Raw genomic sequence first — 16,581 nt, 5'->3', positions numbered from 1 at the left:
CCACCACATTATCTGTTGTGTGAGAGAGAGGGGGAATAACAAGATTTTCTGAAACCACCAAAATTAAATCAGACAGAAGCAGAATCATTTTGTCACCTAAAATCTACCTATAAACTTCAAGAGATGTAATCCGAAGTCTGCTGTGAAATACGTTAGATCTATTAACATGTCAAGTTCTCCAAAGTAAATAATCTTCAGCAGAATACAAAATTTTAGAGACATTTCCCATACGTATATTTCAGATAAATGTTACTGCTGCAGATAGACTCCCTGTTACACACTTGCTTCATCTCTTGTCTACAAAACAAGTTATCCCCGACTTCTGTTTGAGTCACCTGTGGACAGTAGTGTACTGCCACCAAAGTAGTAGGATTTTCTTTTCCAAAACCTCAATCTGGACCAAAACAAGCTATGTGCAGAGTCACAAAACTCAAGCTGAAAAGTGTCAAGAACGATTTTGCTCTACAACAGCCTGGTGCTGTAACATTCTGAGCACCTTCAACTTTCATTCAAATCAAGAAAGATCAGTGCCAAACAGTTAAGTTAATGTGTTAGGCATGGGATGAAAAAAATTAAGATTACTTAACAATGGCTGTCTTAGCCACAGGGAAGACAAATATAACTGGATTCAAGTCATTTTACCCTACAACTCACATGCCCCCAAAAATATTAAATAAAATTTATGGAAGCCTTGAAGATGCCGTCTTAACTGACATTCAGTGCCTTGTGATAAGACGGGTGTCTGTACTATACAGAGAGCAGTTTGGTAACTGTTTTCACAGGCGGTTCAAATACTACTTGTCCTCATTTGAAATAAGCCTTATAGGTAAACAACACACAGTTAAAACATTACATTAACATCTGCCACAATTGGGGGAAAAATAAATTCCTGCTATTCTAAAACAATGTGGTGTTGAATCTTCGGGATTGATTCTCCAGCTAGGATTTATAAGCCATCAGGAAGATACAGCTAGTATTATAGAACATGGAAAGTGAGGGGAAATAAAAAGGGAATTACACCGAAATATATCAAAAGCTACCCCAATCTACAGATTTAACCTTTGCATCCATCAGTTTCATATGAATTAAATTCTCCTACCAGGGTTGAAGATCATCAGTTTAGAGTTGTATGAATGTACCTATTTGCAAAATACAGGTTGCACAAATTTAAATTAATACCTGAAGATTCTAGGAAGCGAGCGTCTACTAATCTAGTTTACCTGACTAGCAGAAACATGAGGTTACTAAAACAATTTGAGGTTGATTTGGTGGGTTTTTTTCACCTGTTTGTTTACTTTAAGGGTAGTTCTGTGTTGGGTTTTGGGTTTGTTTGTTGTTTTTTGCTGTTTTGAGGTTTTTTTGGTGTTTGCGGGTTTTGGTGGGTTTTCCTTGTTTTGTGGTGGTGGGGTTTTTTGGTTGGTTGGTTTTGGTGGTTTTTTGTTCTTGTTTTTTAAATTTGTTCCTGCTCCTTAATTGAGCAAGCATAACGTAGAAGGAGAGCATAGCACTGTTAAACTATAACCTACATCCAGGCAACATGACCATGGCTCTTGAAATGCCAGTCATGTTCACATTGCCAGATGAACATTGCCATTGGAGATAATTTCTCTAAAGATGGTTCATTTTAGGGAGAAGATCAGATATAAAAAGGTCATAATCTCCATTTAATCCCCCCCTTCACTGTCACTAGATCCAATTCCAAATAGGTCCCTAACCCATACTTCCCTTGGTCAGAGTTCAGTACAGGTACAGTTCAAGAACTGATTTACAGCACTTACATTAGACAACAATTTTGCACAAACTAATCTGGTGACAAAAAGGGATTTTCTTTCTCAAAAAAACAAAACCCCAAAAGACAACAACTTTACTACCAGAACTACAGAACATGTTCGACCTATTCTTTACAGTTACCTGCTCTGTTGCAGCATCTTGTACCAAACATTTATTCTACTCATCCTTTTTCTAAATCAAGTTCCTCAGAAAGACCACCTTATCTATAAAGCACCAGGAAAACATGCAGTGGCCATACTATAAAAACTGTAAGCCAAACAAAACATAGCTGGTTATCCCATCACAAGTTGGAGAGGGGGACCCCAACAGAAAATCCAACTCCCCCTGACACACGCAGCCAGCCATACTTAGACGCTTAGCTGTCTCTTAACGTCGATGTGACTTCCCAACTTCTCTTCCCGTATATCAGGGTACTCCTCAGGAAGTTCAAAACCCTGTTCTGCAGGCATCTCTAATACTATTGTGCTAATGCATGGCAACATTCTGTACTCTTAAATATTTTGCTTTCTTCTTAGATATTTGACAAAACGTCCTTTCTGACCACTGTAGTCACAAGCGATCATTTCCACATCAGCTGTATCCACCTTTTTGTTTCACCCTAAATTTCTGTAAGAGAAAAAAAAAAGACACACACACATAATAATAATAATAATAATAATAATAATAATAATCTGCAGAAACATCAGTAGCATAGTTGTCCCAGTAACTGCTTTTACATCACTGGTGCTCCTACTTTATCATCTGGGCTTCTGTACGGTTTGATAATATAAGCTTATACCTTGAAATACAAGAGTTCTACTAGGTTTTACCGGATAAAAAGGAGCCATGTCACATTCCTTATGTTCAAATATGTTGCCAATCTAACACAGAATAACAAAATCAATATAACAACAAACCTGGTTCAGGATTCCTGTCATATCCTAGTGTCAGATGTAACTACAGACAGCTGATCAGTTGCTTTGTTGCTGGAGATGCAGAATTGCCATATAATCAGAGGATAAGAGTTACTACCTATTTTGTCAATTTATTCTTTGGCAGTTGCCAAGATTTACCAGCTGTTCTTTTCAAGCAGGAAATAAACGTTTTATATTTATACATTTATATTTCAGCACAAATACACATGTATGCACACACACCAGAACAACACTGGGTTACTGGTTTGTTTACATTCTGTAGTAACACAGTACTAACACAACAAACAGCAATAGTGTTGAACCAAAACATTCCATTAAACTATAAATGAAGGATAAACCAGATAACCTTCAAATTTTTCCACTACAGTTCACATGAAATGAGAAAATAACAATGAAGATTTGCTATATTATACCTCAAACGCATTCCTTATTCATTGAGCTAGAGCACTGCTTAGTTAGTTCCCACACAGATACACTCTTAAAAGCGACAAATAAAAAGCATTTTAAAGGGGAAAAAACCTCCAATGAGTGATCATTAACTAAGAGAGTATCACCTTCATTTTTTTTAGCTAAATAAGTTTCTGATCTACTCACATTAAAAATCTGAATTCTGGCGCCTGATCTTGTCAGACTCATATTGGGAGAGTAAACTGCAAGTTTTCAGCTGTTTAAAAGCTGACCTTTAGTGAACAACTACCAAAAAGGTAAATTGGTCACAATATACATTTCCTTAGCAATCTAGTCTTATGTATAGGATAGGTATACATCATCTGCAATATCCAAAGAGAGGGTTTGCAGAAACTTGAACGAGAGAAGAAATGCTGCTTCTGGTATTATTTTTCATCCTCCCCTTCTTCCTATTTTAAAGGATCAGAGGGCAGATCATATATATGTACATATTTGTATATGCATACAGTATATATTCCATATATTATATATGAAACGTTTTATATGTAAAAGTAGGATTTAAAAAAAAAAAAAAAAAAAGCGGTTCAGTCTTAAATAATCTCAAGATAGTTTCAGGTGCTGACTCACAGAATTCAGACTTCAGTTCATCCCTGCCATCAGTTTTATACTTATCAAAAGATGACCAGGAATGGTGACAAACACTGTACATGCCAATTTAACTAACCATATGTCAACTGCAAGAGATTTTTGGTATCAGTTTAAAATCCATGCACACGTTAGCTAATTTGTCAAAGCTAGGAGAACCTTTATTGAGTTGCAATGGGTCAGTGGCTAGCTGCAATATTCACTACAGCTTGGTTCTGCAGCAGTTTTTATACCCAATGTGATTCTGAAACACTGTACATGTATAGTATTTAATACAAAGCTAAAAAGGAGAATATGCACATTGGCTTTCTCTAGGATTTGCTTACAAAACTGGTTAGAAACAGGAAAGTAGATATTCTGTACCACAGGAATCTCTTCTCAAGCTGATTAACTTTCATAATGTTGCTCCTTTTAAATTTTTTTCTTTAACATGCCATGTTGAGTTTGACAAACCTAACATTACACAGCATAGCATGATGTAGCTTATGGACCCTGGTAGGATATGTCACCATACAAAGTGTCAACCAGTACATCTAAAAAAGTACTTTAGTAGAAGTGGTCTGAAAGGCTCTGACTCAAGACAACAGCGAGAACTGAAAGGGGCAGTGTGGAACCGGACAGAAAGGAGTAAGGTATTTCAGAATATCTGAAAAAGGTCTAATAAAGTTCCACCTTTACAGCTTTAATCTATATATGACTCACTAGATCAAAGGGTTTTCTGACAACACTGATTAAACAATGGTACCAGGCAGCTGCCTAGCTTTTAGCTTGTTACAGAAGGGGCTGAAGAGAAGGTAGAGTTAAATACTGAGCTAGGTGATGTTGTACTGATGCATTCAATGATCTAGTGACCTGTTAACTTGGCTGCCTGTATTACATTTTCAGGGTATGCATATAGGAAAGTTGTTCAGCATCTGAAAATGGGTCATAATGGAAGTAATTCTGCCTTCCTAACCACCAAGAATGTACCTAGAACACTTCTAGAGAAGGAAAAGGGAGAAACTGCTGCACTTCCTGCAGTATTAGGTTTATCTTCCAAGTGTGTTTGTGTTTCGGGGTTTACTTCCTGCCCTTACAATAGGAAGATACCGCAAGTGCTCAAAAAGGAAAAAGTTAGCTTTGGCTAAATTACTCGGTCAAGCCATTTAATCGGCTGGGGGTGGGGGGAAATGTACTGTTAGTTCCCTAAATTCCTGCTGTCAAGAGAAACTCTTGCCTATTTACTCATTTCCACAGGTAACAGTTATGAAATTACTGGAACTTCACTGTACCTGAATTACAAATATATGCTCAGTAATATAACAACAATGACATTTGCATTTAAGCATAAACAAACTCAAGAACTCTGGAATCAAACAAGTATAAAGATCTCATATACTGCTGCCTCGTTAAAGAGACACCTTTTAATTAGTAGACAAATAATAATAATAATGATTTTGTCTTCCCTCCCCCTCTTGTTTTTTTCTTGTGTTAGATTCCACAGAATTACATTGATAAACTCACATTAATGTACTTAAGGGAAAGGAATTTAGAACTGATTTTTTGACAGAAATAAAGGATAGCATAGAATAGAGAAACAGATCTATAGACTCAAGTGTTCAAAACTAAATAGGATCAGATACCAACATTTAAATACTAATATTTCAAACATTTCAAGTTCTTCTGTAAAAGAAAAATACCCTCGTACAGAATAGCCTACCCAGCTTGCTTTCACAATTGTGAAGTAATTTGGAATATTTAACTGTAATTTTCAGTATTCAGCTATTACAAGACTGAAATATAGGCACTTGATCTAGCCACGTAACATTAAGTCACATGGCAAGAAAAAGAAATCAGAAGAAAGATACATAAACGTTGCATGCACAGGTCAGAATCAGTTACAGGAGCCTTATTTTAGTCTCGTGCAAAAAATTCAGGTATCAAACATCGGATCAAATGCAGTACAAAGATAACAAAAGCCTTAGCTTCGAATGAAGAAGAGAGGATGGCAAATCTTTTGCAGAAGATTTAGTTCCCTCTGATGAACATTCAGTTGAGCTACAGAGTGTGGGAAACTTAAGATCAATAACTGGATTTGCCATAGCAGTTTAAAAATAAAGAAACTGGGGAAAGTATTAGCAGTAGTAGTCTCCTTAAGCAGATGCCTGCAGAGTTTGTCTCTAGAAAGGACCGTAATGAGTTTACACTCTTACTCCACCTATCCTATCCATAGGGGTAGGCTACTAATGATTGTTTGGTCCTTTTGCAGCAGTTAGTGTCTTATGCCTCACTAGATTAGATAAATGAGATAATTAAGGATCATGGGGAAAAGCTTGCTAATGATTAAAGCAGACATTGAACCAGCTTTCTATTTATCCCCCTTCCATATATTTCAGTTCTATCTGATTTACATCTGCAGTTACATGTTTGTGAATCATCATATATCGATGAGCAATTTGCCTTTTCTTCACTTTTAAGATTTTTCCTATATGAGAAATTTAACTAATGACAGCATACAGTGCTTGGCAGGTATCAGGTATCTGCTCAAATAACAGAGTAGACCTGATATTTCAGCAGAAGCATATATATTTCTCAAATACAAGAGCACTCTAGAGAACCAAACAGGTAGTCATACTGACACATCCTTATAAATTGTAATGGCTCAAGAGCATCATACACTAAAACATACTCCCCTTTCAGACAGTAAGTTGCTTATAGGGTTACAAAAGTCTCTTCTTTTCAATTCTTTTTGTTAACTGAAACAGTGGATGAGTTTCTTCTATATATGTAAGACCATGGGTTTGGAGCGTATGGTCAGGATGTTTTGTTCTGTGAGCAGAATATATGAAGTTGAGTGACAACTTCATAATAACGGATCTGTGCAGGCTTTCCAGGTCATTAGCCGCTTGAAAATAATGAACTAGAAAAGGTTTAGGAAGTTAATATTCACATATCTTCAGATTAGGTTTTTGCCGATTATACAACAGTGACCACAGAAATGCTTACAGCTGAAATACTCCCATTAGCAGCTTGGCGGGGGAGCATGGGGATGGACACAACAAGGGGAACAGTATAGGTTTGATCATAAAAACTTTAAAGCAGAGGGCAGGTGAGGAAGAACAAAACTCTATAAAGCAAGGAGATAATTGGCAATTCTCCAATGGAACTTTTTTTTCCCTTCAGAAAAAAATTATATAGGATTACTTTTGAAATTAAAAAAGTTTTAAAATGGTTCTACATTTCCTAAAAGAGAACATATTTGGTGCTTCAGAACAGCTTTTTGTTTGCAAAAACATTGCAAGTTAACTTACAGTTATCATGTGAACCATCTGTTCACTCCACTGCTTTTCCTTTCATTATCACATCTTCGAAATTTTACTGTTCATCCTGAGTTTGGTTCAGAAGCCATTTTATTTCTTCATTGATAATACTTCCAAAAAAAAAAACCCAAAAAAACCCCACCAACCCAAACCCTAACAAACCATCCCACACATCAAACAATAAATAACCAAAACACAACTCAAAGGCAAGTATCCACTCACCCCTTGAGGTTATCCAAATGAGGCAGATCCTTAAAAAAAGTGATGTATCAATTTGGTCTGAGGATTTTGTTCTGTCATCAAAGGTGATACCAAGTATCACTATTTTGTCCCCCTAGACACTAAATGGAAGAGCTTGCCAGTGCATGACAGAGCTTACTACTTACGCTTTAATAAGTTCCTTTTTTGTTACACCAGCTTTTAGAGTGAAGTTAAGCCAAACAATAACATCACCGTCTATGCAGAATTGAACTATGAGTACAAGTGTGTTTTCCGAACTTCCAGAGCAGCTGTTTTAAATCAAATGTTCATTGACAATTGCTTGCCTTTTTTCTTTTTTTTGAGAAATTTAAATGAACAGAGAACACTACAACTTAAAGCTGAGTGTTACCACAATTTTCCCTCCTAAGCAGAATTTCTTCTTCCTTAGCTACGTATTTATTATAGTTAACTTCTAAGTATGGCAGAAGTTACTGAAATTCAAACTGACCCCAACACTCCTATAGGGTAATACCTTTTGTCCTACACATGCACTGTATTTAGTACCCTAGAAGCGCTATACTTCATTTATAAAAGAAAATCCAATCTAAGATTTAGATCCACCATAATGGTCAACCTCAATCTATTTTTAACAGCTTTTTTTCTGTGCAAATAATTTAATTTTAAACCCTTATGATGATATCTGCTCTTTACTCTCTTTTTTGTACACACAAAAAAAAAAAGGGATCTTATCACACTTGAACCAAATACAAAGGATTAAGTTAGAGCCTGATTTCATGTCCAAACCCAAGAAAGTAACTGCATTACAAGGAATTACACAAACCTTAGCAGTGATCAGCTGATTTCTTTGTCTTTTTATACCCTAAGAACTTTCAAGGAGCAACTGAAGCAAGCTATGGCCTTCTACATTTATCGTTTAGCAGAAAGTTTACTTCTGCTGTAAGAGAAAAGTTTATCATTCCCGCACTTCCTTCCCTTCCAGAAGTCCCTCACAACTGTTCCAGAAAAATACTAACAAAGCCTGTGTTGAAGGAGAAAGCAGAACTGTCCATGACGACTTTAAAGTATAGGAGTCTGATAGACATTTAGATAGTGCTCATGTTTGTATGCAAATCTATTTTTCCAACTTGAAGAAGAGTCTTTCTACACTTGGAAATATTAGAAAGCCTAAATGTGGAGGCTTACTAATACAAGTAGTAGCACTCTTTATAAGGAGACTTCAACATGATCAAAATGGAAGTTTTCTTCAAAAAAAAATTCCCATTTAAAGCTCTGGAAACACTGAAAAGATTCAAATCCAATGGAATTACTCATATTTAATTTTTTTTCCTCCACCTGACCTCATTTAGCACAGCAGAAGCCTGCTTTTCCTTGTCTATTAAGACTTCAATAAAATCATTCATTTACAGTTAATTGCAACAGTATTCACATTTAGACCTGAATATTAATTGACTGATAATGAGATGATAAAGCTGCTTTTCTCTGCAGGTGTACCAATCAATTTCAATGAAACTGAAGAAGTATTTTTCTTTACTGCATCTAAAATTAAAAAGTGATTTATATTTTGTAATAAAATGCTTTTCATTGATCTTCTTGTGAGGTATGGTTTCATTTGCACCTTTAAAAATTATAACAGTTTCCGTTTGTAGAAGAATGATTTTCCAATATTATTTTGGCTCCAACTGATGATAAGCTCTAATATTGCTCTGCAGAAAAAAAAAAAAATCCTCCAAAAGATTTCTAACTTCTAATAAACTTCAAACTTTCCAGTCAACAGAATAAACCTTTTTAAAGACACAAAAAAGTATAAGAATAATTTTTAAGCAAGTATTTCTCATGGAATTTTCCATTTGTATCAACTGTTTACTATGACTGTTAGCCAATGTAGCTCCAAGACTAATATATTAAAGACTTCTGCCAGCCATCAGTAACAAAATCCAGCTTGCAGCAATTCAAAGTACCATTATCTATTGAAATCTTCTAGCAGATGTTTGAATTAACAGAGCAATTAGATTTCACTTCAAAATTATTGTCTTTCAAGTGATAATAATTAAGGAACAATGAAAAGAATGCTGTATTCTGAACATGTGTTCAAATACCAGACTCTGTGCTAGGGACCAGAAAAATTAGGTACAGATTGTTTGCTTCAGTACCAAGAGACCACAAGGAGATGAATGAAAATATGGGATATGGGGCAAAAGACATATAAATATAGGTATAAATATTGCTATACACTTGGGGAAACTGAGGACAGAAGCTTGGCCCCAAACCCTATGAGCTCTGGAGGTCTGACACTTTAATGAACACAGGTGCTTAACCAAGCTGGCACCCATGGTATGTGCAAAAAGCCATTTGTACTTGAGTTAAAGAAAATCTAAAACCTATGTTTAATATTTTAGTATCTGTAGAACATGGTGTTCTGGATTACAAATAGTGATATGAAATAGGCAGGAGAGCAGCTGTGTTTTCTTGCTGAATGAGAAGCCCAAACAGAAGACATTAGTCTTCAACATTCTCAGTGACTAACCACCGTATAACTAACTGCTATTGAAACGGGAAGTGACCATAAAGTCCACTGCAATCCTACAGAATTTTTCAGAGCAGTCAAGACTGCACTTAAAGAATCACCCAGTGTCCTTGCATTTTAGACACCAGAAGAGTCCTAGATGTAAATTACAGATCTGCAAGTGACTGTCATCCCAAAAGGACTATCTCTTATCAAAACACGTTCTTCATAACACACGATCAGCTTGAGTAAAAGCATTAAAAATGAACAAGCAAACAATGCTCAGTTATAACACTTATTTTACCAGGGGATTTAAGCCTATCCAGATGGGTTCTGATGCCAACACTGCTGACAGCAACCATCCCAGAACAAGCCAAAGTGAAAAACATACAAGCCGAAAGATTGCATTGTTCTGATTAACATACAGTAAGATGAAGTCTGACAGATAACGAGGGAAAGTCAACACAAGCTCTGGAAAGTTTAAACAAAACAGACCAAGGCTAGGAACCTGACTCCAGGACAGATCAGGAACTGGGAGTAGATAGCTACAGAAATAAAAGTGATGCCTGGACTCAGGAGTTACAACCTAAAGCACAGTCTTAGTTGTTGGGATCACCCTGCAAGGGCTCAACCTTGAGGAGAAGGAGCTGTGGCATTGAGAAGATGGTAAACAACTAAGAGGACACCTGGAGGGCTCAGCCTTGAGGAGAAGGAGCTGTGGCATTGAGAAGATGGTAAACAACTAAGAGGAAGTAAAGGAGCGTGTGGACACCTGGAGGCAACCAATCCTGACTGTGTGAGAAGCGCATGGACTGTGTGTAGTAACCAATCAGGATGCATTTTGTGGCTTGTGAGAGAGCTGTAACTGTATAAAAAGCAAGTGCCTGTAGCAATAAACATCTTTGGCTTGAATCCCCGACAGAGTCCGTGCCTTAATACTCCACACTTAGTGAAGAGCAAATGTACAGCTGAGAGGTAGTACTCAAAGTCTTATATAGGCTTCGCTTGAAGGATCTGTTTAGAATAATAATTTCCCATCACGGCAGGGCCTAGGAGTTTAACCATATAAACACCAAGTATTTGTAGTATTTATCCTAGACATTTTTAGTAGATAATCTAGAATAAATTCATCAGAAAGTGGTAGTTTTGGCTTGACAGAAGCTAGAGGAGTTAAATGGATCACAGAATCAAGGATCTAAGAAAGTAGCATTTACTATTACAGTCTTTAAGTAGACTCTTTCATATACTTTGTAGAGGACTGAAACAAATGCTCTTTTTGAGATCACTTCTACTTACTGCAGAACTGCATGACAAATACGGAAAACAGCTTTTAGTCAGAAAGCCTGCTTTCAAGGATTCATTACTGTTGGAGTTTTCTAGAGTTACATGCATAAATGCATGAATAAAACAAAATTAGTTGTCCTCTGATGTAATATTTCATTTGAAGAATGTAGCTTTTTAATGGTATCATCTAGCCATACCACACCTCCATACATTGAAATGTAATTAATTTTCTTACTGCACTGTAAGAGAAATATATTTAAATTAAAATAGATTTTAAAACTACTGTTTTCAAAAGGTAGCCCTCGAGTTGTTTGTTTCCAATTTGTTAAGAATCATCATCTAAAAGACAGCAAAAGCCTAGGCTCCTGATGATTTTTAACTGTACTTCAGGAATATTTTATTCTAACATTTGAAGAGGAGTAACAGCAGTTCAACAAAAATCTTACATCTGCAGCATTATTCTGAACTCTCTCCAGAGTGCTACCATCGCATTTCTGTAAAGCAAAGCAAAAGTATGTTTTTCAGCCCCTGAAGAACAAAAAATTTTAAGTTTCAAAGTAACCATACTTTAGAGGCAGCATATATTTCTTCAAAGGTCTCCCAACAGGATCCTCCATTGAGTCACTGACCTTATCTTTGACTACTGCTTAGCTTTAATTCTAGAAGTAATTCATACCCTTTTGGAGCCGTATTTGACACAACATCAAAAACAGTTTTAAAGTTTTACCCAAGAGCTCGACAGACTGGAGGCACACAAAAAAACCCAGTCTGCCTCTAAAAGCAGACTGCATAACTTAGTGCTACAGACACCCAGATGCAGCCAATAGGCACTGGCTACACAACAGTATTAACAGCAACAGAAAATACTTCAGAATGTAAGCATTGCGTAAAAAAGATTTTAAGCATTCAATTCATAACTACAGCAAAAATTCAGATCAAAGCCTTGAGAGTTAAAAACATAGAGCCTTTCCGATCGGTAGATTTAAGAGAGCTATGCAAGACTAGCATCCCTGCTGGTTCCCTGATTTTTCCCTCCTGGTCATCAGCAAAGACTGTATACCCACATCCCTTAATACAGCTTTTAGTCTCGTCATTCCTTTAACAACATTGCCCTCTGGTGGGTTTTGCCTGCAGGTATTTTCTTAAACCAATCCCTTTGCTTCAGTGATTTAGTACTTCTGAAGAAAAATTTAATAGGTATTCTTGTACGCAATAAGTGTTCTACAGCTGGCAGAGGAGGAGAAGGATATGCAGATAATGTCTCACATCATCTAACCCAACCTTCCTAGCATTTCAGTTAATTATAAACGGTACTTTTAATTGCAGATGGGAAGGACTGTTAATTCCAAAAATGCCTGCTGCACACATCTTGCCACAAACTCCAGTTTAGACTACCGATTTACCTTTCTGTCACTCCATATTTTTGCTGAAGTGGAGAAAAGAAGACATAGAACATACATGAAATTTTGTTGGCAACTTATCTGAAAAGTTGCATTCAATTTTGCCATGAAATAGAGCACTTCTGGCATTAAAAAAGTAAATTTAAAACTTATGTATAATTTTTCACATACAGATGAACACACGCACTCTGTTAAGCATTCAAGATAGAGTTAATTTCTTGAGAAATGCTACTGCATATCAAAAGTATTTGGGGGGGAGATAATGGACAAACACAAACATGAGTGTCTCTACCTTTGACAAAGTCACAAAAACAGTACCCTCCAGTAGTTCAGTCATCAGTATCATCCGTTCCAGGCCTCTAAGGCATTCCATTAAAGATGGCTGGATGGTAGATGAGGAAAAAACTAAAATGTTTCAAGAGGTGTTGCTTGTTTGTTTTTTTTAACACTGACAGAATAGGCACAACCAGGACTCAGCAATATTTAAGTTATTTACTCAATAGTTGTGTAGCAACTATTGCTCAGGAAGCAGTTTTCCTCCTTCTTCAAATAAAGTATAATATAGCAACTGGTTTTCCTCTCGAAGAGAGACACAGAGGTAACAAGAAAAGAAGAAAGCTGAAGATAAGGGCATGTAACAGCTCCCAGGATACAAAGATAAGATTACAGAACTGGGGATATAGAAGGGAAGAGTGCACGCAAAAAAAAAAAAAAAAAAAAACCAAACAAACCACAAACCACAACAAAACCCCACAACAATAAAATCCCAGAAGTTTGGGAGGTTAAATACTCTCATACCAGACCCTAAGACCCAAGACTGTGTGTCTACCACATCATTTTCCATTCCTGCAGTGTTTGTGAGGGATCACGGTATACAACATGCAGCCTTCTAAGCCAGCTCTACACATTACTAGCTAGCAAGACGCAGCTCACTAGCTCTGTCTAGGGCTCCACAACACTACTGCTACACATGGATCCAGTAGAGCTGTATTTTTAAAATTGTTTTACAATATGAAGAAATCTCCATCTCCCTCTGTAGCAGTATCTTATTAAACTGTTACAAAAGCTTCTGATACATGCACAGAGGAAGAAGTCATGAAGAATGCGGTAGGACAGAATACTACATAACCCTTTTTTGTAGGGAAAGGAAGAGACTGTTGAAGATGGCAGAAGTCTTTGAGTTAAAAGAAACTAAAAAGCAGCTCACAGGATTACCTCTTAGTGAAAACAAAAGGAACAAGGGACTTGTGTGCAATGTCTGAAAGAAACAACAGGACATTCAGTACCACTAGCTTAAAATCTTAAGCCATCATCTACTTAACTTCCAGGATATGAGAACATCCAAGTATCAGAAAAAACAATTTGCATAGAACAATATAAATTATTTTCTTACTATAAATACCCTATAAACTACTAGTAAGATCTGTGACTTGAAATCTGTATCAAAGTACTAAATAACTATCCAGTCAATGCCTTAAGCCAAGGATTTGAGGATCAAGTGCCATTTTAAAAATTCATGTTAGAACTGCCAGCTGTAAAGTGCGGGAACTAAACTGGTAGTCAAAACTGCAAGTAGTACCATTTTCCCTGTAACTGCAGCTTTCTTTTCCCACATGGGAGTGAAGCTCTAACTACACTAGGAACCCCTGCACTGGGTCTCCAGAGAAAGAGAAGCACACCAAGGTCTTTTTATGTGACCAAATATAGATACCTTGGGTCTTGAACTACCACTAAGAACTGCGGATCCAGTTCACAACAGAAGGAAAGGATGTATACACAGCATGTATACCATCAGTAGCAACAGGCAGCCCTGTTAGCAGTGGCCACTTCCAGCTCTCAGCCAGGCTGCACACAACTTTGAAACAGGCCAGGTGACCCCAGTCACGTGGATGAGGAAGACCCCCACCCCTTGTTTAACATCTGAAGCTAATTGTCCAGTATTAAACTAAGATGAGATACCAGCCACCCACCAAATCTAACAGCTAGGCAGCTATTCAGTGACAGAATAATTCCTGTTACAAATTTCTGGATTCGACTCCCATGAATTTCAGGTTGCTAAGTATACACAAGTACACATGTAGCTACCCTATCTCTTAGCCTAGCCACTGGCAGTAAAATTATGCCTAGGTTGCTCCAGTTAAACTCTCAGTTTACACAGAGATAGCAGCTGTATTTCATACTCTCAAATGAATGTCACCAGCATTTAAAAAAAGAGATGCTAATGCAGACATACAAAATCGCCAACCAACATGTACTTGGCTAAAGAGAGGCTCTAAATCTGCTGAACTATGGCTTAATTCTGACAGGTGTTGAACATTTGTTTGGAAGTGCCAGCCAACTTTAACTTCTGCTTTCTTCACTGGCTTTTGAGGGTATAATTAAAAAAAAAAAATAAAATAAAAAAATCACAGCAAGTACTAACAGACCTGATTTGTCTTTCTTACTCATCCCTCCCTCAATGCAAATTGAGGTAGGTCCAAGAGGTATACTAAAGTCAGTGCCATTTCACAGAATCATTAAGGTTGGAAAGGACCTTCAAGATCATCAAGTCCAACCGTTAACCCAACACCACCATGTCTCCTAAACCATGTCCCAAAGTGCCACATCCACACATTTTTTGAATACTTCCAGAGATGGTGACTCCACCACCTCCCTGGGCAGCACTGCTTACTGGACTTAGAACTCTACATTAGTGAGATACCCAACACAGCAAGAAACAAATCCTTTGGAGAAATGGATCTCCTATTCTTCCTTCCTGCCCAAAGGTTAATTTTGTCCTTTACAGGTATAACATGACAGTTAATTACATGAGGTTTGGATACAGGAATACAAGACAGAAATACTACTCTGTCTCAACACAAATTAGTGACACATGGCTCAAGTATTCTACTAAAAAAACAAACAGTATTTTCATCTACAGGCTTTTACTTGTTAGTTGATTTAGCCTAATGAATCATTTTTCTGCTCCCGATTGATACGTCATTCAAGGACAGAACAAGGGAGCCTCCCCCCAACAGTTGATAAACAAAAAACCCTCTAGTCTTCAGTAACCTCTCCCCTCCCCAGCCAAATTAGCCTGTCTTTTAATAAACAAACTTTGTCCTCTACTTAGTTTGAGGCAATATACAAGCATCCCTCAGAAATAGCTCATCCTCAAATATTTAAGTGGAGAGCCAAACCATGTTGTGTACATGCCTGTTTGGGAGTCAAAGCCATGTATGGTCCCGTGACTCAACTAGAGCTTGTTCAGAATTCAGAAACAGCTAGATGTTCCTTTCCCACTCACTATACTTTTTTTGAATCAATTCCTTGGCAGACTTACTACATTAGTTCAAAGCAATTAAGATTGTTTTACCTCATTCTGGCATATCTACCAGACAACAGGCCTAGATTATTAATAAGTTAACCAAGTAACTTTAAAAGCTGCCACATTTATGAAAACAGGGTTCCTGAATATGTTTTCTTGAAAGTTCTTGAGTTGTTATATGAAATACGAAAACATATATTAAAAAAAAAAAACCCAAACAGAAGTTCAGCACAATTATAGAGCAATCATTGAGCTCTGTAAATACATCAGTTACCTAGAGTTACAAGCTCTGTTTATACATGTTTGAGTTTTATACTGCCATTAAAGAACTACACACCATTCAATGTTTTTAATGGACATGCAATTCAGATTTCACCTTCTCAAAATTAATATACATAAGCATTATTCACTAATGCTTATATTAATTAAGCACTTAATTAATGAACATGCTTTGAGAACTGTCAGACCTCTTTTTAATACAAGAAACAGTTAGAAGTATAGACTAGTCCACAAAAAAATCTACACCTAGTACTGTGTCTCTTGGCATACGTACATCTTTAGTGCAAGTGTTAATAACAGAAGAAACCAAATATCTAGCAGGTAAATTTTCGCCAGATTCCCATCAAACTAAAATACAAATGGTACAGGCCTTGTTAGAATAGTAATTTACTTTAGCTATGCCTTTAAGCACAGAACTGTAGAGAAATTGTTGCAAGTCTTTGCATCAAGAGGAATCAAGATGGATTAGAATCAGGATTTTTAAACTGCTATAATAGAGTTCATTATGATCAGATACATTGGAGTTACA

Source organism: Phaethon aethereus, assembly GCF_964289735.1.
Source record: "Phaethon aethereus genome assembly, chromosome: 13".
Classification (NCBI taxonomy): Eukaryota; Metazoa; Chordata; class Aves; order Phaethontiformes; family Phaethontidae; genus Phaethon; species Phaethon aethereus.
Note: the sequence above shows the minus strand (reverse complement) of the source record.